The sequence below is a fragment of the Peromyscus californicus genome, unplaced genomic scaffold, assembly GCF_007827085.1.
Source record: "Peromyscus californicus insignis strain IS unplaced genomic scaffold, ASM782708v3 Scaffold_8__1_contigs__length_139910024, whole genome shotgun sequence".
Taxonomy (NCBI): domain Eukaryota; kingdom Metazoa; phylum Chordata; class Mammalia; order Rodentia; family Cricetidae; genus Peromyscus; species Peromyscus californicus.
The window spans coordinates 96,939,564-96,960,720 of record NW_026294606.1 but is presented as its reverse complement, the minus strand read 5'-3'; positions in this window follow the sequence as shown (position 1 = coordinate 96,960,720).

Here is a 21,157-nt window from a genome sequence, read left to right as displayed (position 1 = left end):
CTTGTGCTCATTGCATGAGTTGGCTGTTTGAAACCTGGGGCCTATGCAGGATTGTTTGGCTTGGCCTGGGAGGAGGGGACTAGACCTACCTGGACTGAGTCTACCAGGTTGACCTCAGTCTGTGGGGAAGGCTTTGCCCTGGAGGAGATGGGAATGGGGGGGGGGGCGTTGGGGGGAAGGTGAGGGGGACGGGAGGGGGGAGAACAAGGGAATCCGTGACCGATATGTAGAACTGAATTGTATTGCAAAATAAATTAAAATAAATTAAAAAAAAAAAAAGAATTGTCCCAAGTTCTTTAGTCCCTCAATATTTGGCCCTGGCCTCCACATCTGCTTGGGCACCTCCAGTAAATAGACATCCATCATGTCCTGTCAGAGAAAGCCACTCCTTACAAGGATTTGGAATCTCTTCTCCCCCTACCAGACACATTCTGCTCTCTGGAGTCACACCCCACACATCTGCTGTCTCCCTAAAGTGTCAGCAGTGAGCTATTTGTATATCCTCCCTCTGGGAGGGCTCCAGGTTCCTCATCCCAATCCTTTCACAGTTTCACACCATCAGTGGCATGTCAACCACATCCTATCAGAGCCATTTGTGCACATATCAGTCTCATTGTTCATCGTAGTCCATGTTTTAGACGCTGTGGCATCTCTGAGTGACAGGAATGTGAGCTTTTTTCTTTCCATTGCGTTCTAGAGCAACAGAATCCAACAAGTGCACAGAAATCAATGTGCCGTCAACTTTGCTTTCTCAAATTCTGTTCTAACTCCACCTAGCCTTTACAACTCTTCCCTGCTCTCCTCTTAAAGGCCTTTTCTTACTCTTTCTAGACACTAAAATCTGGGCACAAATGAGCTTTAAAAAAGTAAAAATTATCAAAGCCAAAATATCACAGCTGGCCACTGTTTTCTGAATACCTTTAAAATGCATTTGTATAATGACTAGGAGAAAAGACCATGCACGGTACAGTGGCTGCCCTTGGCAAGGTGTTAAACATCCATCTACAACAGGAGGAAACAGGGGCTATGTGGTGAGAAGCTCCAAGAGATGTCTGCCCACCCTTTAACACAACTGTTTCTTATATCTCACTGATTATTAAAAGTAGTGTCTTCTACTTAGAATCCTCAATCCTTTAGTTGGGGTTATACCCCAACACTTCCCCATCAATCAGTTATCCCCAAAGGAATACTTGTATGTTCTTATTGCTTGTGCACACAGGAATGGTAAGTCACTGCAGAAGAATTCAGTTCATTTTAAAATTGCAAATACAATTCATAAAGATGAAAAATAAAATGAAGGAGCCCAAAACAAGTAGGAAAAGCCAAATACTCATGCCAACAGCAAGTGTAATACAATTAAGAGACACACTGTTTTAAGTAGCCACCATAACGCCTTCCAGACTCTTGAAGCTGGAGACCATCTTGGTTGAGAACAGAAAGCAATAATCTCTACCTCAGAACTGGAAGACAAGAGTCTGATACTCATGGTGCTACATAAAGAAAGGAGAGGTAAGTCAATAATAATAATAATAATAATAATAATAATAATAATAATAATGCAATAACTTGAAAAAGAAAAGATGGGGGAGTTCTGGCAAAGCTAGACAGGTTGTAAAGTACGTCCGCGTCTTTTTATTTTAATCATTCAGCCAGTAAACATTTAGAGGGATCTGTCAGATGTGAGGAATCACACTGGACATTCAGAACTCAGATATAAAAGATCTCTTTGTCTCCCTCAAGATCTCCCAGCCCACCAGATCTCGTGGTAAGTATGACAGTGATGGTCAAGTACGGATCTGTGGCAAGACAGAGTTAGCGAAGGAGGTACTGAACCAAAGCCAACACAGGGCAGCCTGAGTGGGCATGGAGGTGGAGAGCCTGCCAGGCCCTCAAGAGAGCTGCATATAACAAGGAAGGGCTGTTCAGTGGGGTCAAGGACACGGGGAAGGGAAAGTCTTTTTGAGAGTGACAGTTCTGTTACTCTAGAGAACCCTGACTAATACAGCCTTTTTCACCTGATAACAAGCACTTCAGGTACTTTCTTTGTTTTTTTTTTTTGTGGGCTAATTGCTATTTGTTTTTTTTTTTACACTGTGAATAAGTGTATTATATAGATATACTATTTCCTAGTTTGGACAATTATGAATAAATCTGTGTGTATGTTTGTGTTGAAAAGTTTTTAACTTAGATGGGTAAATAACAAAGAGTGGGGATTCTAGGAACATATGGTAAGGTTCTGTTTCTGTTTTATAAGAAATTACAGAGTCACCTTTTCAATTTAGCATTCATATCAAAGCCACTGGCCATGTATGCATTTCTTTTCTCACTTATTTACTCGGTTAAAAAAAAAACCTAGCATTTGGGCAAGCCCAGCATAGCAAGCACTGTGGGGCAAAGGGGAAGCCATCGGCCCTCCTGCAGCTTGCAGATTTGGGGGGAAGTGGGCAAGCTTCACAGAGAATGAACTGACTGAATGAGTTTGACCATGCAATCATGGCTGTGTGAGTCCCCATGTGAAAAGCATCCATATTCTTTGTCCCTGGGATTGCCTTTTGATACTAAGGAATCATTAATAATCATTTTAACCTAAAATTGACATCAGGACCCAACTAGACCAGTGACTTTTCAGCATGTTTAATCATCAAAACCCTTCCTCAAGTGGGGAGGATAAACTCCTAGTCCAAACCCAATACAGGTGGGCTTGCTTGTTATGATGGCTGTCACAGATAGTGACTGGAAGCAGGCAGGGCAGGTGTATGTGAAAAGTGAAAAGTGAAAAGTCCTAAAGCCACGGTTTGAGGATGCGATCCAGTTGGTTTGTCTAGAATGAATGAGTCCCCATGTTCAATCCCTAGGACAGCATGAAACCGGGAATGGTGGTACAAAACTCTAATCCCATCACTCAGCACTTGGGAGATGGACACAGGAGAATCAGAAGTTCAAGGTCATGCTTGGCTACAAATAGTTGAGGTCAGTCTGGCACCTCCATGAGACCCCATTTATGGAGTCCTAAAGTCAAGGTGTCCTTAGGACTGCATTCCTTCTAGAGGGTCCCAGAGACAATTTGCTTCCCTGCTTTATCTGACTTGTGGAAGCCACCAGTAATCCTTCATCTGTCTCTCAGCCTACCTCCTCTACTGCTTATCTTTTGCCTTATAAAAAAGTTCGAAAATCATACTAAATATCTCTGAATAATCTAGTCATCCATCTCCAAGTCCTATCCTCACAGGTTCCAAAGGATTCAATGTTGTAGAATATTAAAGATGTGTTACATTTGTTTATGCTGTGGAATATTTGTTTAACAATGCAAAGATGTAGCCGGGCAGTGGTGGCACATGCCTTTAATCCCAGCACTCAGGAAGCAGAGCCAGGCAGATCTCTGTGAGTTCGAGGCCAGCCTGGTCTACAGACCAAGATCCAGGACAGGCACCAAAACTACACAGAGAAACCCTGTCTTGAAAAAAAAATGATGCAAAGATGTGTTGCATTCTTTTATGTTGCATTTGTTTAACTCTGTGAAGCTGTATTACTTTGCCTGTCTAAAACACCTGGTGGTCTAATAAAGAGCTGAATGGCCAATAGCAAGGCAGGAGAAAGGATAGGCAAGGCTAGCAGGCAGAGAGAATAAATGGGAGGAGAAGAGGAATGAGGAGTGAGAAAAGAAGGGACCAGCCATCCACTCACACAGTCAGACATGGAATAAGAAGGAAAGGTATACAGAAATAGAGAAAGATAAAAGCCAAGACACAAAAAGTAGATAGGATAACTTATGTTAAGAAAAGCTGGCTAGAAACAAGCCAAGCTAAGGCTGGGCATTCATTGGAAAGAATAAGCCTCCATGTGTGTAATTTATTTGAGAGCTGGGTGGTGGGCTTCCCAAATTATCAAAGAGTAAGAAGATTAAAACAACCAACTACAATTGGATATGGACTTCTTTACTTTTTCCACAGGGGTCACTATTCAGTTAATCACAGGATGAGGTCAATCTTACTAAAGCACAGCTATCAGGTATAGGGGCCCCCTTACCTGTATAGATTTATGTTTCTTGGTACTGAGGATTAAACCTGGGTCCTCACATGTAGTAAATGAGTACAATACCATATCACTGGGCAATATTCCAAGTGATTTCTAAAACTTCTGAAACAGCATCTCACTGAACTGCCCAAGCAATCCCCCTACCTCAAGCTCCCAAGTAGCTCTAATTACAGACCTGTGTCCTTAGGTCCAGCTTGAACTATATTCTTAAAATGGACAATTCAAAAAAGGGCCTCAGATCATGGGTGAAGAAATCAGGGATCAGATGCCAGAACTAAGAGCTTAGGACTAATAGTAAGCCTTGTGAAAAAAGTCAGTGTCTAAGATTGACTCCTGGTCCTACGATTCTCTTTCCCTAGAGCCCCTGTTTTGAAGGGTCTTCCTGTGAACACCACCAACAACAGGAAAACATGATACAATTTTGATGCAGTACACAGTCATGGTAACTCCCAGGTAGCTCTGAAAATCAAAGGCAAAAACAAGATTGCCTTGTACTCTTCAAGATGACTTCCTATTGGAAATTGGAGGGCTTTGCACTCTGGAAATATCTTAGAGAAGAGAAGCCTTGTTGCTCAAGAACTAGCCACTCTCTGTAAAACAGCAGTCTGCACCCACCTAACCAGAACTCAAGACCTCTGGCAGAGACCCCAGGGACCAGAAGGCTTATATATGGTCCAGCTGCATGGTAAAAATTGGTCCCAAACCACTTGGCCTAGTGAGTAACCCATCTGCTGCCACAACACTCCCCTCCTATTTCATGTCACTGAGCGATTTTTTCCTCAGTCGCAAATATGAGCCACAAGTTAAAGGCTTAGTGGAAGACTAGACTCTCTGACATTTGGGAGATCTGGTGCTTATTAAATTGGGAGATTTAAAGTGACTATGATTTGTTCCTAATTTAGGGCACTGACAGACAAATCTTGGAGAGAGAGAATAATGAGAAAGGGGATGGGGAGTATGAGTCTGTGGAGTGGGGATATGGCTCAGCAAGTAAACCCTTTCCAGGCAAGTATGAGGACCTGAATTCGAATTTGCCAAACCCATGTAAAATAGGCAGATGTGGTAGCACACATCTGTAAGCCAGTGCCCTTTGGTGAGGTAGAAGAAGAGACAAGATAATTTCTGGAAACAAATTGGCCAACTGGCCTGGCACATACGGTGGAAGAGGCCCTGTCTTAAACTAAGTGGAAGATGAGAACACATATCCTAGGTTGTCCTCTGATTTCCACATACACCATATCATACATGTGCCTGCACTCACACACACACACATGCATATGTGCACTTTCAGATTTGAGAGTGAGAAAGAATGAACGAGAGTATGTTGTGTCTTTTTAACATCCACAATACAGGTACATCTGGAGGAGCAGTTTAAAACTCCACCAGCCACAAGCAGGAAGGAAAAAAAGAAATAGACATCTAATATCAAATATATTATGAAATATGTAGGGTTACTGGCCAAAGCACAGGGGTTCTACATGCTGATACTACTCCATCTGTGGGTAAAGTTGGGAAATTCCTAAAAGTTTCCAAGAACCAAAGAATAGTTCATATAGAAAGACAAATAAATAGGCCACCCCCCCCCCATTCTTTGTCTTGGCAGACAATCCCAGTAAGAACTATTTAATTACATACTTAATACAGTTAAAATTGAATCTGCTAAGGAACTGAGGAATTGGCTCAATGCCTGCTTCATCAGCATACTAATCTGGAAGAAGAAGAGGAGAAGGAGAAGAAGGAGAAGAAGGAGAAGAAGGAGAAGAAGAAGAAGAAGAAGAAGAAGAAGAAGAAGAAGAAGAAGAAGAAGAAGAAGAAGAAGAAGAAGAAGAAGAAAGCAGCAGAAGCCAGATGGGTGACACATACCAATAATTCCTGTGCTAGAGAGGGAGAAATAAGAGGGTCCATGGGGCTTGGCAGCAAGCCAATCTAGCTGTATTAATGATTTACAAGTTCAGAGACACTGTCTCAAGCAAAAAGGGAGAACAACTGAGAAAGACACTCACCTAATAGTGACCTCTGGTCTACATGTACATACATATGAACACACAAACACATATATAACATGCATGCATCCTACATATACAAACTATATTTGTACCTATTATATGCCAGGTACTGCTAAGTCCTTTAGAACAAAAAAAATATTTCTAGAACTGCATACAAGTGGGCACAGTAGTTAAACATTTTATCAACTGAAGAAATTATGCTTCAGAAACATCAATTACCTAAAACTCCAGAAGTGGGCTGGAGTTTTAGGTCTACTTGCCTCTGACGCCTATCGTCCTTCCCAGTTATAGTGATGCTAACTCTGTCTTAGATGCCAGGCTAGGAAGTGAGTAAAACATGAATATGCACATGAACTCTGCCCCCCAAGACGTGCCTACCTCAGATGGTGAGCTGCTCAATTCATTTATCCATCCTTTGGTTCAGATAATATTCAAGACCATAAGAGGACCCAAGCATGCAATAAGAAGTTCTCTGTCTTCATGGAGTTCCTACCTGTTAAAGGTATGCAGGACTAGATAGTCTGTAGATGTACAAGTAAACACTCTCGGGTGTTACAGAGTATTAGAAAAGACACATCCAGAATGTCATAGTCCAGCACAGCAACTGACACTATTCTGCACACTATACATCATTTTGCAGAGTGGTGAGCTTCGTGTCCTTGGAAGTATCAATCAAAGAGAGGGTGCCCAGCAGGCAATGTTTCCATCACAGAAAGATCTGAAAGTTAAGGGAAGTAGACATGTATCTATTTGACCCATTCATTTATTTACCCATCCATCCATCCATCCATCCATCCCTCCATCCATTCATCCATCCATCCATTCATCCATCTAAGCTGCAGGCAGCATTCAACATTCCCTGAGAACATAGGAGGGATCCTGGAGGCAGGAATTTGCCTAGCAGATTATATTCATGGAAACGGGCCTATCCCAGTGAAGTATCAAGCTGTATATCATGGTTATTGTTGAAGGAGAAATAATGCAAGAGAAGGCATTGACATGATCAGAGGTGAGAAGATGAGGACACTAAAGCCACCCATAGTAATGGCAGGGAAGATGAAAATCTCCAGGTTCAGGACAAGTTCAGACTCAACTGAGATTGTTATCATGGCCCAATCGCTCAGGACTGTAGAGCTGGCCACAGGGGAGCCTGGGTGTCTGCCTCCCCTCCTCACACATTGGGTTCCAACACCTTTTCAGAGCAGACAGGGGAGGAGGAACACCCCACCGGGGCCAGAAACAGTATCGGCACTTAAGAAGCACTTCATCTTAAAAGGGGGGACTGCTTTGCGCTTGTCAAACTAGTTAATTTGTCCCAAATGTTCAAAACCTCCCATTTTCCTGAAAGATTGCCCGTCTACAGAATCCGTGTTCAAACAGCCAGGCCAGTGGAGAGCTAAACCAAACACTTCCTCAGTCCCGGCTGTCTGCGGTGTGACTAGCAAGTGTGCACTGAGGGAGCATGAGTGATTTCTTCCCTTGTGGCCTGAGGAGAAGGAAGTGAGATAAGGATCCAAAATGGCTGCCCACTGTGCAGGCAGGTCACAGAAAGCTTGGAAGGAATGCTTCGGGAGCTGAAGGCCAGTCGCAACGTTCTTGAATCTACTTTCAGAGTCTATTTTAATTTAACCCATATAAGTCTCTGTGGATTTATTGTACCAGGGGTTAGCGAGGTTCTGGTTGCAGGGTAAAATACTATCTCTCATTCAGCTCAGACAATTTTCATGTTCTCACTCCAATAATCAAATCCTCAGTTTGGGCTTGCTAACCTGTAATTTAAAATTGCCAGAATAGGTGGAAATTTTTCTGCTGAAACAATGCAAATAAGTCTGTTTTTTTTTAATCCGACAGCATTCCAAGGTTTGTTGAACCACACATGCATCACACACACACACACACACACACACACACACACACACACACACACACACACACACACAATTACAACAAAGAGCTGTGAGTTCCATCTGTGAGACGCCTTGTTTGTCAGGGCATTTTCTCTTCGTATGTTGACAGCAACCAGGTAACACAGGAAACTCCCCCATTTTACAAGCCAGGCTTCTATTTGCTCAGGATTGATCAGCTCAAAAATCCCAGAATGGAACCAGAAAAGCATAGTCAATGGCTTCAACACTGTTTGCTTATTTGATGGTTAAAAACAACCAGTGTGAGACATACGTGAATGTGTACATGGGAAGGAAGCAGGTAGCTTGTGGGGCTCCAGAGAGTAATGGGAAAACGTCCCAAAGTGAGCACAGGTCTGCAACTTCCAACCTGTTGTGCTGCTCCAAGCCTAGTGACCAGGACAGTCCCCCTCACCCAGCTTTATCCTTTCATCATTATCAATGTATTAGTAAAGTAGAACTGAAGTCACCTCCTTTTCCTAGCAATGTCCGCCTTAGACCTACATGTGCGGGACACATCTCATGTCTTAGGAAATTGTCCTACATCACACGAAGCAAATGTCTATTCTTGTTGTTAGTGTCTGAATGGAGTCTGTCTGCCCAGCCCCAGGAAGCAGAGGCCCCCTAGCACAGCCCTGGTTCCTCTGTGGCACAGAGGTACATCAGATGGAATGCTGTCCCCTCACAACATTCCTTCTGACTACTGAACCAGGATATGCAGCAAGGCAAAAGCATCCGAAATATTTTCAGATTTATAAACATGCCTAGAGCAAGGGCCTGTCTTCCCAGTGCCTATGCAAGCATGCCAGCAGTTCTTTATACTTGCTTTTCTTTTCCTCTGATTGGCTAAAATCAACATATCCATGAATGAACTGAAAGAGCCATCAGCAAGTGGTTATGTGTGGATGTAGCTCAATTGCTAGAGTGCTTACCTACCATGCACAAGGCCCTGGGTTCAATCCCCAGTACCACTTAAACGGGGCAGGTGATATAAGCCTGTAACACCTGTACTGCAGAGGCAGAGGCAGGAAGACAAGGAATTGAGCAAGATCATTCTTGGCTACATGGTGAGTTTGAGGCCAGTATGGGGGGCTGTGAGATCCTGTCTCACAAAGAAAACCAGAAGGAGCCAAGTGATTATTTTGGGGCTTTTTCTTCATAGGGGTAGGATCACTTCTGAGACTCCCTCAAGTGTGAACTCGATCTTACAGTGGGGGTGACTTTCAGCCCTACCTGGATTGCACACAGGCCATGGTTACAGGTTATGGGAATGGTTAAGGCCTCATTTCTGCTGCAGCATCACAGGCTAGCAGGACAACACGTCACAAACCATGTCCACTGAGCTCTTATTCTAGGCTAGATGTGCACCAAGTGTCCCCTGCATAGTGGTGATGATGCGAACAGGATCCTGCTTTCCATCTGGTGCTGTGTCAACGTTAACTTCTTTGTGTTCTTGACAAATGCAGTAGGGTGGGTATTTTAGGCTATGGAAAATAATAGACAGGATACTTCCAGCCAGCAGAAAGAAAACATGGGAAACAAGGAAACTGTTATTTTTCATGATTTTTTCTTTAGATTTAACACTAAATAAAGTTTATGTTAAATTAAAAAAAATCTTTTAAAGGAAATTATTAGGAGAGTTCTTATAAAAGTGACAGTCTCATTTGGCAGGGTGGTGCATGCCAGCAACCAACCCCCCGGCACTTAGGAAACTGAGGCAGGAGGATCATGATGTTGAGGCCAGCATGGGCTATATGAGGAGGGCTGTCTCAACAATGACAAAAGCAACCTCTTTCTCCTACCCCGAACACTCAGGTTCCAAAAGTGTTAATTCTTCAGTTGGAAGCCATGACATTTTGTTTTGATGTACTTACCCGAGGCCCGTGTGTTCAGCTTTTCTCTAAGGCATAAGATAGCTCAGGGTCTTGGTACAACAGATATACTGACAGTCCACTCTTCATTCACTGTGCTGATTAGTTTCAGTTGCCAATTAGACACAATCCAGACTCATCTAGAAAGAAAGACTCAATGAAGAGATGTCTAGATTGGGTTGGCCAGTGGGTATGTCTATGGTGGATTGTCCTGAAGAGACATCTCGCTCTAGGTAGCACCTTTCCTGAGTCTGGGTCCTGGACTCCATAAAAGTAGAGAAAGTGTTCAGGGCCAGAGAGATGGTTCAGTGGGTAAAGAACACTTACTGCTCTTTCAGAGGACCTGAGTTCTATGTGCAGTAACCATGTTGGGAAGTTCAAAACCACATCTAACTCTAGTACAAGGGGATTAAATGTCCTTTTCTGGCCTCCATGGGCATCTATCCACACATGTGTGACACATAAACACACACAGGGGCAGAGAGAGAGAGAGAGAGAGAGAGAGAGAGAGAGAGAGAGAGAGAGAGAGAGAGAGAGAAGAAACAAAAACAATCTTTTATATAATGAGTAGAGAGAGAAATGAACAGTAATCATGCACATATGCATCACTCTCCTCTCAACTGTGGATGAGAAGCAGCCAGCAAGCATGCACACATTCACTGCTCTCCTCTCAGCTGTGGATGTAAAGCAGCCAGCAAGCATGCACACATCCATTGCTCTCCTCTCAGCTGTGGATGAGAAGCAGCCAGCAAGCATGCACACATCCATTGCTCTCTTCTCTCAGCAGTTTTAAGTTCCTGCCCACTGGAGCTCCCCACTTTGATGGACTGTGACCTGAAATTATAAGCTGAAATAAATCATTTCTCCACCAAGTTCCTTTTTGTCTGGATATTTGCTCACAGCCATGGGAACAAAAGTAGGACACACTTAACTACATTTGATTTTGCCAGAAAAACAATTGAGGGAACTCATAGACAGGTCTTCATGGGAGCATTTCTCTCTGTGCTTTTGTGATCCAGAATTCAGAAAGTCAGAGAGACCAACACTTGGGGTCACCTGCCTGCCATTTCAGGTGAGGAGACAAAGCAAGCATCTTCCACGGATGTCCCATGGGAGCAAGAAGCAAAAGCAGGGAACTGAGGATGGCGATCCTGGAAAAACAAGACTAAATGCTGGACAGCATCACAAGCAGGTGTCCACGCCCAGAGGAATGTGCATTTGAACACAGACTTTCCCCAACTCCGGTGACTCTTTGCCAGAGGATCTGAGAACCGCCCTGACAGAGGTGGACAGACGACAGTCATGACATGAAGCAGACATGATTTGTCTTCTAAGAAAAGCAAAAAAATTGTAACAGGAGCTCAACAAGGGGAGAGGTAGGCTCTAACCACAGAGAGAAGGGAAACCTCCATGGAAAATGGCAGTAAGCTGGGTCCTGAAATAGAGGGAGGATTTCAGTGGGTGGAGAATGGCCATACGAGGAGTTCTGCATTCAGAGTTTCCCTTTGGAAAAAGAAATCAGAACAGAGGAGGAGGGGAACTGGAGTGACCTAGTGTGAGTTGCATTGGGGAGACATGGGCAGGGATAGAGTAAACAGCCATGTAGGTCAGGGAGAAGAAAGCTGCCTGAGCCTCTTACAAGGTGGCCCTGGGGACAGTCTGCAGACAGTTTAATCAAGTTTGGCCAAGGTTCCCCTGGTTCAGCAGCCTTCTGGGGTGTTCCAGTTTCATTCTGTTGCTCTGATAAGAAACTAACCAAAAGCACCTTATGGGAAGAAAGGCTTTATTTCATCTTACAATGTACAGCCTGCCATCCGGTGGAGCCAAGGCAGGATGGAACCCAAGGCAGAACTCTGAAGGGGAAGCCATGGAGGAGTGTTTCTTACTGCCTCATTCACTGACTTTCTTATGCAGCCCAGGACCGCCTGCCTAGGGATGGCGCTGCTCCTGGGCTGGGCCATTCTACATCAATTATCAATCAGGACAGTGCCCCACAGTCATGCCCACAGGCCAGTCTGACCAAGGCGATGTCTCAGCTAGTTTCCTCCTCCCAGATGACTCTTGGCTGTGCCAAGTAGACCATAAAAACCTAACTAGCACATAGAGTTCCTTTGTGGGCACATGTCACTCTTCCAGACTGAGAATTTGAGCTGGGCTCAGGGAAATGAAGAAGGAGCCTGGTGGTGTATGTCTGGGCCGAAACCTAGTTGCCCCGAGGATGGTAAGTTGGTGGAAACTGGTAAAGTAGAGATGGCAAGAACCAGGGACCAAGTGACTGTGAGAAATGAGACACCACATTTTGAACACCCACTGGAAGACCAGAGATGTCCACTCGGTGCCAGAGGCAAATGAGTGGGCTTGTACAGTAGAAGTGGAGACCTGCTGACCAGTAAATACATAGTATCAGGCAAACAGTAGGATGCTAGCGTATCTGTTAAGATGACCTGAAAAAGGCTCCTGAGGAGAATCCAGTGAGAAGTGGGGCATGTACAGAAGTTAAAAATAAAAAAGATTGGTAAAGTCCACTCCTGCAGTGATCTGCTTATTAGAAAGGAGTTGAAGGACCACAAATGGAGCTTGTAAGGAGCAAGTTACCCAATAGCCCTGTTCTATGTGGCTAATATTCCCAGGGAGTGTGTTGTTGGAGGAGAAACCCACAGAGAGAGCAGGCTCAGTGTGGTGGTACATGCCTGTATTCTTAGCAATCGAGAAGTTGAGAGAGGCGGATTCTGAGTTCCGGGCCAGTCTGTGCTATGTAATAAGACCATGTGTAAAAAACAAACAAGTTGGGGCTGCAGAAATAGCTCAGTGATTAAGAGCACTTGCTCTTTCAGAGGACCAGAGGTCAGTTCCTAGATCCACATCAGGTGGCTCACAACCACCTGTGACTTCAGCTTCAGAAGATCTGATGCCCTTCTGATCTGCACACACACACACACACACACACACACACACTCACAGAATGTTCTCATCAGCCTGCAAGTATGAAGACCTGAGTTAGAGCTCCAGAAGCCATGTTAGATGATGGGTTTGGAGGCATGCATTTGCAATCCCAGGGCTAGGCAGGCAGATGCTGGCAGATTTCTGGTGCTCACTGACTAGCCAAGTACCTAGCTGCTGTGGGATATCGTTCTGTATGCTGTGAATATGTGTTGCTCTGATTGGTTGATAAATAAAACAATGATTGGCCAGTAGGCAGGCAGGAAGTATAGGCGGGCAAGCTGATGAGGAGAAGTCTGAGAAGAGGAAGGACAGAGTCGGGAGGTGCCAGCCAGACACAGAGGAAGCAAGATGACAAGGCAGAACTGAGAAAAGATACCAAACCACATGGCTAAACATAAATAAGAATTATGGACTAATTTAAGTGTAAGAGCTAGTCAGTAATAAGCCTGAGCTAATGGCCAAGCAGTTATAATTAATTTAAGTCTCTGTGTGTTTACTTGGGGGGACGTGAGTGCAAGAGATTTGTCCCAAACACCAGCAGCCCAGGACACAGGAAAACTTCTGACTACACCCACCCTTCTTGGTGAGCTCCAGGACAGATTGAGACCTTGTCTCAACCAAAAAATGGACAACACATGAAATTTTCCTTTGACCTCTATAGCATCAGCACACATGTACCTAAACACATACATACCTTTGCTCACACTGGATCTACATGAAAATGAACACATACAAACATGCACATAAGTATCAAACAAAACAAAACAAACAAACAAACAAACACACATGAAGAGCACCTTGTGTTAAACAACTACAGAATCAAGAAGGTCCAGGCCACTGCCTTGAAGCTTTGCCATGCAAGCGGCTAAGCTCCTTTGACCCTTGGGAGGCTTCTTTCTAGAAACACTGTGCTAATATTGCTTCTTCCAAAGCTTGTGCTGGGACTTCAGAATAACAAGTATAAAGTGTGAGCACTTGTCTTCGTGCAGGTGGTCCCATGGATGTTCAAACAGGGAGGATTTTTTGCCTTTTCTCCTTGGCAACAAGTCTGGAAATCCAGACAGCATCACCTCCTCTCTAGGCAATGCAGGTTGGATAAAGAGGACGGACATGGTTCATGTCAGTGGTGCTACTCATACGGGCTGTTTATTACTCCCTGCCATCTGGTCCCATAAAAAACTTTGGTTTCTGATTCTTGCCATCAGCCTTTATCCCATGAATTAGCCCACACACTTCTGGTAAATTCCTTATGGGCTAATACCCAGACAACTTTCAGTGGCTTACAGTTAAAACATACCAACTGGTCCTGACTTAGCTCATGTTACCATGATTAATCTGTTTGTATCTCTCATACTGATCATAACTATTATATCTTATTATATTATACGTCAAAAGAGTGCTAGTACCAGGACCCTAGGTTTTGTACTGAAAGTACAGGGAAGGACTATGTTGAGATGCCAAGTTGCTCTTGCTCCTGTGGACATGTCATATGCTTCATGGGAAAGGCACATAAAGGAAGATGTAACTGAGATCCTGGCCTAGAGAAGACTCAGCATCTGTTTTCCTGTGTACCACAATGGAAGTTGTGGAAAATACTGGCTTTGGATGTCCATCTCTAACAGCTTCACTTAGGGTGTGTGTTTCTAAAGTGGAAGTCCCATATCTTCATTAACTCAGACCAAAATATGATTATAAAATGTCTATAGTACAGGTGAGGAGATACAGGCAGAGAAGACCCTCCATCATCCAGGCTCACATAGTCAATAGAAAGCAAACCAATCCTGGAACCATAAATCATGCTTTTCTAAACCTTATGAAAGAAGAGTACAGTGGGAAGTGAAGAAAATAGCCAGGCTTTTGTTTGAAATCAACTGTGACTCCTCAACCTTGGATATAGTCTTCTGTTTCTGAGATGCTCTGAGGCACAGGACTCCAGTCTCTGAGTGTTGTTTTTCTCTGAGTGGATATTTCCCCCATTCAAATCTTTCCTCCTGGCTGAGGAAGAACATGGCGGTAAGTCTAGATCAATGGCATCTAAACTTGATATCTATTCCTCAAGCCCTGATGGCTAACCCAGTATAGGGATTCCATAGTTTGTGCTCCAAGTGTCTCAAATGGGCGTCAGTAAGCACCATGCTTTGGGTTGGAAATTTCCCCCACAGGATCATGTTTTGAGTTTTTGTTTCCAACTGGTGATGATACTTTTGGAACCTATGAAGACTTTAGGAGGTAGGTCCTAGCTGACTGGTGTTTGAAAATAATATTCCAGCCGCTGATTCTGGCCTCCTTCTCTGCTTTTTGGTCCACCACAATTTGAGGGGCCTCCTCCATAGACAGTCTCCAAGCACTCTCCTACCCTGTCTTCCTTGCTATAGTGGTTTGAAATTAGGAGCCAAGATAATTCCTTTCTCCTTTCAGTTGACCTACCATGTACTGGAGAAACACAAAAGTAACTAATACAGTAATAGAAATCTAAACCATCAAAAATAATTCTAAGTCATGTCTGCACTGGCTGGGAGATCTGAAATGAAACTCCGAATTTTCTATACAGTTGACATTCATGTGGCCCCCATCTCAACTGTAGCCACCACTCATTAAAAAGTAGCCATCTTCTTAGTTTTTAAATAGTACTGATGACATAGTACTAGCATACTAATGCTTTTTAAAATGTTTTATTCCATGCATTTAAAATAATTTTATATCACATATCAATTTTCTCTTAAGCTTTCCACTTAATACTTATCCACTGTGTCATTTTAAGCAAACTGGATAATGTTTATCCAGCAAGTCACATATCTGCCCCTTTATCATAGATCATTCTGATTAACTTCTTGGATAATTAATAATAGTTTAGTAATGTAAGCATTTTATTTCTTTTTGAATTCTTCATAGATAAAATGGAAGGGTGACATATTGAACTCCCATGTCTGAATGTGGTTATTTTGTTTCATTGTTGCCAGCCTTGGGAAATGTCACTGAAGATGAGGAGCATTTGACAATTGCCCTATGAAACCTAACAGGCCACTTTATAATCATGGATTTACTCTTGTTGGTGAGCTTGGGCCTGTGCTGTCCTTCTGGTTATATTTCTTTTTTGGAAAAATATCATATTCCTTACACCCCTGCATTTTCTAGGGCCCTCCTGTAACCTTACATCACACGTTAGGCAATGAAATTTTCCCTTTAGCACAAGAGACCCCCTTCTCCTTCTCCAGCCCCAACTCTGGTGAGGTGATAAAAAGAGTGTTTGACGTGAACACCATCTCTCCATCTAGAGACTGCCAACCTAGCCTTTCTCTTCAGCCAATTGGAAGATCCATCGTTGTCGAAGGGAAAAGGAAGAGTGGATGGGAAGTGTCAAGCTCCCCCCAATTCCTTTGAGTGCATAGTGATAGACTAAAGACAACAGGAGAAAAAAGGCAGGAGACCCTGGTTTCTAATCTGAATAACTATCTCCACTCCATGACTTTGCCCAATTTACACCTGTCCTTATTTTCACTCCAACTCACAAGTCACAATGTGGCATCAACACTGTCCTCTCCAAACTACAGCCAAGACATGGCCCTCTGCACATGAAGTGGAGGCCTGATAAAGGCAAGCCTAAGTCACGGAAAAGCATCCACAAGTTACCTTGTATATGAGCCAACTTTAAAACAATGCCAGATTTCCAACATAAAGTTCAACCCTACGGTAAGCCGCAGCTTAGAAAACACCGCCCTTGAAACAAAGTCGGAAGCTAGTAAGTGGATTCTTCTGGTTGGCAAGTATTTCCAAGGACCCATGTAGATCTCAGGTTCTTAATAATCATGGCTCTGACATCCCTATCCCAGTCTTCTTAATTTATCTGTCCTTGTAAGGCAGGGGTGATCAAGTTTCCAAACTATATCACTGATCCCAGACCAGAGATCTAGACGCCAAACTGCTCCCGGGAACTCCATGTGGGGAGAGCAATCACTGTGATCAGTTGTTTCTAATTAATCTCTTGTGTTCTGGGCTTATCTGGTCCCAGAAAATGAAAGCCATGAATTCTACAGTGTGTGGGCCAGACTGCATGTGTAATTGGGTGGAAAGCCCCTAGCAGTGAAGTCAGGAGCTTTGACATTGCTAGTGCTTCCCTGGGTCCAGGAAAGCCAAGACAACATTTTGCAAATGAAATTCCTTCTATAAACCCCGCTTGGCTCTCAAAGCAAGGAACAGACCTCGTTACCTGAAAATTTCCCTAAGGACCAGAGATGCTGGGGTTCTGTTCACTCTCAGGCAAGCTGAATGTATTAAGGAGACTGACTGTGCCCCCAAAAACCATCACTCCAAGGACCAGTGCCTCAACTCTGGAATGAGTGTGTGTGTGTGTGTGTGTGTGTGTGTGTGTGTGTGTGTGTGTGTGTAAAACTTAAGAACTTAAGGCTTTTGAAACACTCACTGTTCTGTGTCAGGAAATCACACTCTTCAAAGATTTCTCCATCAGAGCCTTATTCGTTACATATTATCTCCATCTGCAAAAATGAAACCATTAAGCATCTAAGCATTGCATTGCCTTCCCAAATAGAGGGAATGCTAGGTTGTGAACTCAAGTTTTCCACTGCACAGGACACATGGGGCCACACCCTGCATTTAAAATTAATAATTATCCATCTTGTTCTACATAACTGAGTATTTAGTAAATGCTTTCCCACACATTATCTCATACTGTGTGCTCAGCAAAACTACGAACTTTTTATCTTTTGATAGAGACAAGCAACTGAGTCTCAAGGAAGTGACATTGAAGCTAAGGACTGGTGCAGTTTCAATGCTGAATGTCCCTCAGAGACTCACATGTTTGAATATTTGGTCCTCAACTGGTGGCACGTAGGAGGGGTGGTGGTAACTATGAAACCTTTGGGACAGGAAGCATGGCTGATACAGGTGTGTCCATGGGCATGGACCGTTGAGAGTGTAGCCCAGCGCTGCCTCCAGCCCAAGGTCTCTGTTTCCTGTTTAGAGCTAAATGAGAAGCAAATGACCAAGGGAGCAAACATGGAGGATGGATTGTAAAGATGGTGGCTCCCACCTACCACATGATTTTAATGAATGGTAACTGTGATAACATGGGCATGATTTCGGGGATCCTTGGGGCCTTAGAGAATTATATACGAATAATTTCATTTTATAAAATCTTTTAAAAGATTTGTTTTATTTTATTTTTTTATTTTTAAGTGTGTGTGTGTGTGTGTGTGTGTGTGTGTGTGTGTGTGTGTGTGTGTGTGTGTGTGGTGGGGGTTACCCATGGAGGCCAGAATAGGCCATTGGATCCCCTGAAACTGTAGTTACCTGCAGTCATAAGCTCCCCTGTGTTGGTGCTAGAAACTGAACTTGGGTGCTCTGGTAGAGCAGCAAGTGCTCTTAAAAGACTGAGCAACCTCCCCAGTCCTGGATGGTTTCTGAAGGTAAGAAAAGAGCGTGGTGAGCCTGTTTGTTCAAGATTCCACTGTAAGCAGATAAAGGAGACAAGTCTTAAATACAGATGTGCTCGTTACCCAAAACCTCTGTCCTACTTCTCACTGGCTTTATTGTCACAGGAGGAGAAAGGGGCTGTGAGAAAGAATTACCATAATTAGAGAAGAGGGGGGAGGAAATTAAAGATTGCTTCTCATGATGCAACCGAAGCCAGACTTGCTGTGTTTTGCTGCAAATCCATAACCCATGCCGGGCAGCAACACTAGAGACCCTGTCTCCACCCCACACCAGATTTATGATAGAAGATTTATAGTATGATTTTCTTGCAACATTTTCTCTGGATTCTTGAAGGAGGGGAAATTTATACAGCCATGTGAACATGAGTTATTATCTATTTTGCAATAAATTAACAGCATTCTTTTGCATCTGTACATTGGATTTGTATCTGAAACAGAGATTCAGCTCCTGGCCCACGTTTCCAGCTTCTCAATCCTGAATGACTTCTCCCCCAGTCACTTTATATTGCTTGCACTTAGTGTCCCGGAGTATAATGGCCTGAGGGAAGAGTAGGGTTTCAATTTTAATACAGGTAGCACCATCATTTTTCACTCAGCACACGAACCACAATGCAACGGCATGCAGAGTGATGAGGTCCTGGCAGAGCCATCAGAACCCCCTGCCCGGCTTCTGCTGCTTTTCTTACAGCAGTGGAGTGGCTGCTATTACACGTTTGCTGGTTGTAAGCAATACGTACAGTCAGCAAGGCTAAGGTGGGCAATGTCCATTTTGGAAAGAAAGAGGAAAAAAAAAGTCAAGGTGTACTGTTGAAAAGCACATCGCAAGCCGAAGAAAGGAATAAACTGATGAAGGTTACAGGGGTCCTGCACAGTTCAGAATGAGTTTTCTTTTGGTGGAGTTGGAGCCAAGATGGAGCCCAGTCTCTTGTTCCCTGATATGTATGCTTTTATGAGTTCCCTCTAATTAGGAGTAGGAATGACGAGGCTAGGCAATAGGATTCTGTAGAGAGGATGACTCATGCCTTCCAAAGTCAAGTCATACAGAATACGGTATCCCCCTCCCTTCCATTCTTCTGCATCCCTTATGCTAGGGGAAGCCAGCTTCTGGGCACAAGCACCGCTGACCACACCAAGGATGGGTTTTCAAGGGGTAATTAATGGACACTGACGCTGGAGAGCCATGACTCTCGAGCCCTATGGATGAACCACTGGGGCCTCAGTGACCTCTCAGGATGACTGGCCTGGCCGCAGTCTTCAATACAGTCTCATGAAAGACTCAAGAAGCTCCCACATTCGTGAGCCATAAAAGCTTCAGGAGAGCTGGGTGGTGGTGGCGCACACCTTTAATCCCAGCACTCAGGAGGCAGACCCAGGCAGAGCTCTGTGAGTTCGAGGCCAGCCTGGTCTACAGAGTGAGATCCAGGACAGGCACCAAAACTACATGGAGAAACCCTGTCTGAAAAAAAAAAAAAAAAGCTTCAGGAGATAGTAGTGATATAGTTTGTTTTTAGCCATAAAGTTTCAAAATGATGTTTTCTTAAATCAGGGTCTCATTTAGCCCAGGCTGATCTCAAATTTCCGCTCCTCCTGCCTCCTCCTAAGTGCCGGGATTGCATGCTTGGGACACCACCCTCAGTTCTGTGTTTTATGAGGGTTACCCAGGTTTCCACACATGTTAGGCGAGCACTCTATCAACTGAACTAACTTCCTAACTCTGGACTCATATTTTACATAGAAAAAAAAAGCACTAGTACAGACAGTGTGACTTAGATGAACGTTTTTGTAACAAGATTCTAAGGCTGCCATCTGAGCACACATTGAGAGTATATAAGAATAAAGCAGGGCTGAGGAAGGAGTCAGTCTCAGGAAAACTTTAACTCTGACCTGGTCCATGGCTCTACTGAAGTATGAGTCATACTACTGATTTGTCTCCTTCAGGAACCCAAGCTTTGGTTTTCCTGAATCTGTCAGCCACTAGTTGTCCCATTTGTTTATAACTGGGAGCATAACCTTCTAGGTTATCTTGTACAAGATGAAGGAAATTCTACAGAGAAGAAGGGCAAATAGGAGTCATGAGCAGTATGAAGGTTTGAATGATAGATCACTCTCTGTAGACCCAAGTGTTTAAATGCTTGGCCCCCAGCTGGTGGAACTGTTTAGGAAGGATTAGGATGTGCAGCCTTGTAGGAGGAGATGTGTTACTGGGAGTGGGCTTTGAGGTTTTACATGTCCACACCATTCCTAGTTAGCTCTCTATTTCTGCCTCATGCTTGTCAATCAGGTAGCTCTCAGCTACTTCTCCAGAGCCATGCTTGTCTGTCTGTTGCCATACTCTGTGCCATATGATCATGGACTCTTACACTCTAGAACCATGAGAACCAATAAATGCTTTCTTTTATAAGTTGAGTTGGTCAGTGTGTCTCTTCTTGGCAATAAAAAAAGTAACTAGGACAGACGGTCACTTCTGTTCTAGAATGTTCTTTCTAATTTACCTTGAAAGGGAAACTGCTAGTCCCACTGGCCCAAGAAGACTGTATAAACATTCATAACCCATAAGGATAGTGAAATAATAACAGAATAACACTTTCCATGTTACTCTGTGTGTGTGTGTGTGTGTGTGTGTGTGTGTGTGTGTGTGTGTGTGTGTGTTGTTCTGCTGAACACTTGCAAGTGCAAAGTACTCTTTGGGCCTAACAAATAGAGACAGTTTAATTTTTTGGGATACTTTCCCATGAAACACACACACACACACACACACACACACACACACACACACACACACACACACCTTTTAAATTCTACCCTTTAGTTAATCAAACTTTCTGTTTATAGTGATGCCTGCTTTGTAAGTCTGTTGCTGTGTAAACCCTTAAGACTGTAAGGAGATGACAGGGAAAAAAGGAAGCAGGAAGAGCCACAGCTTTACTATTATATCTCTAGCACTTAAA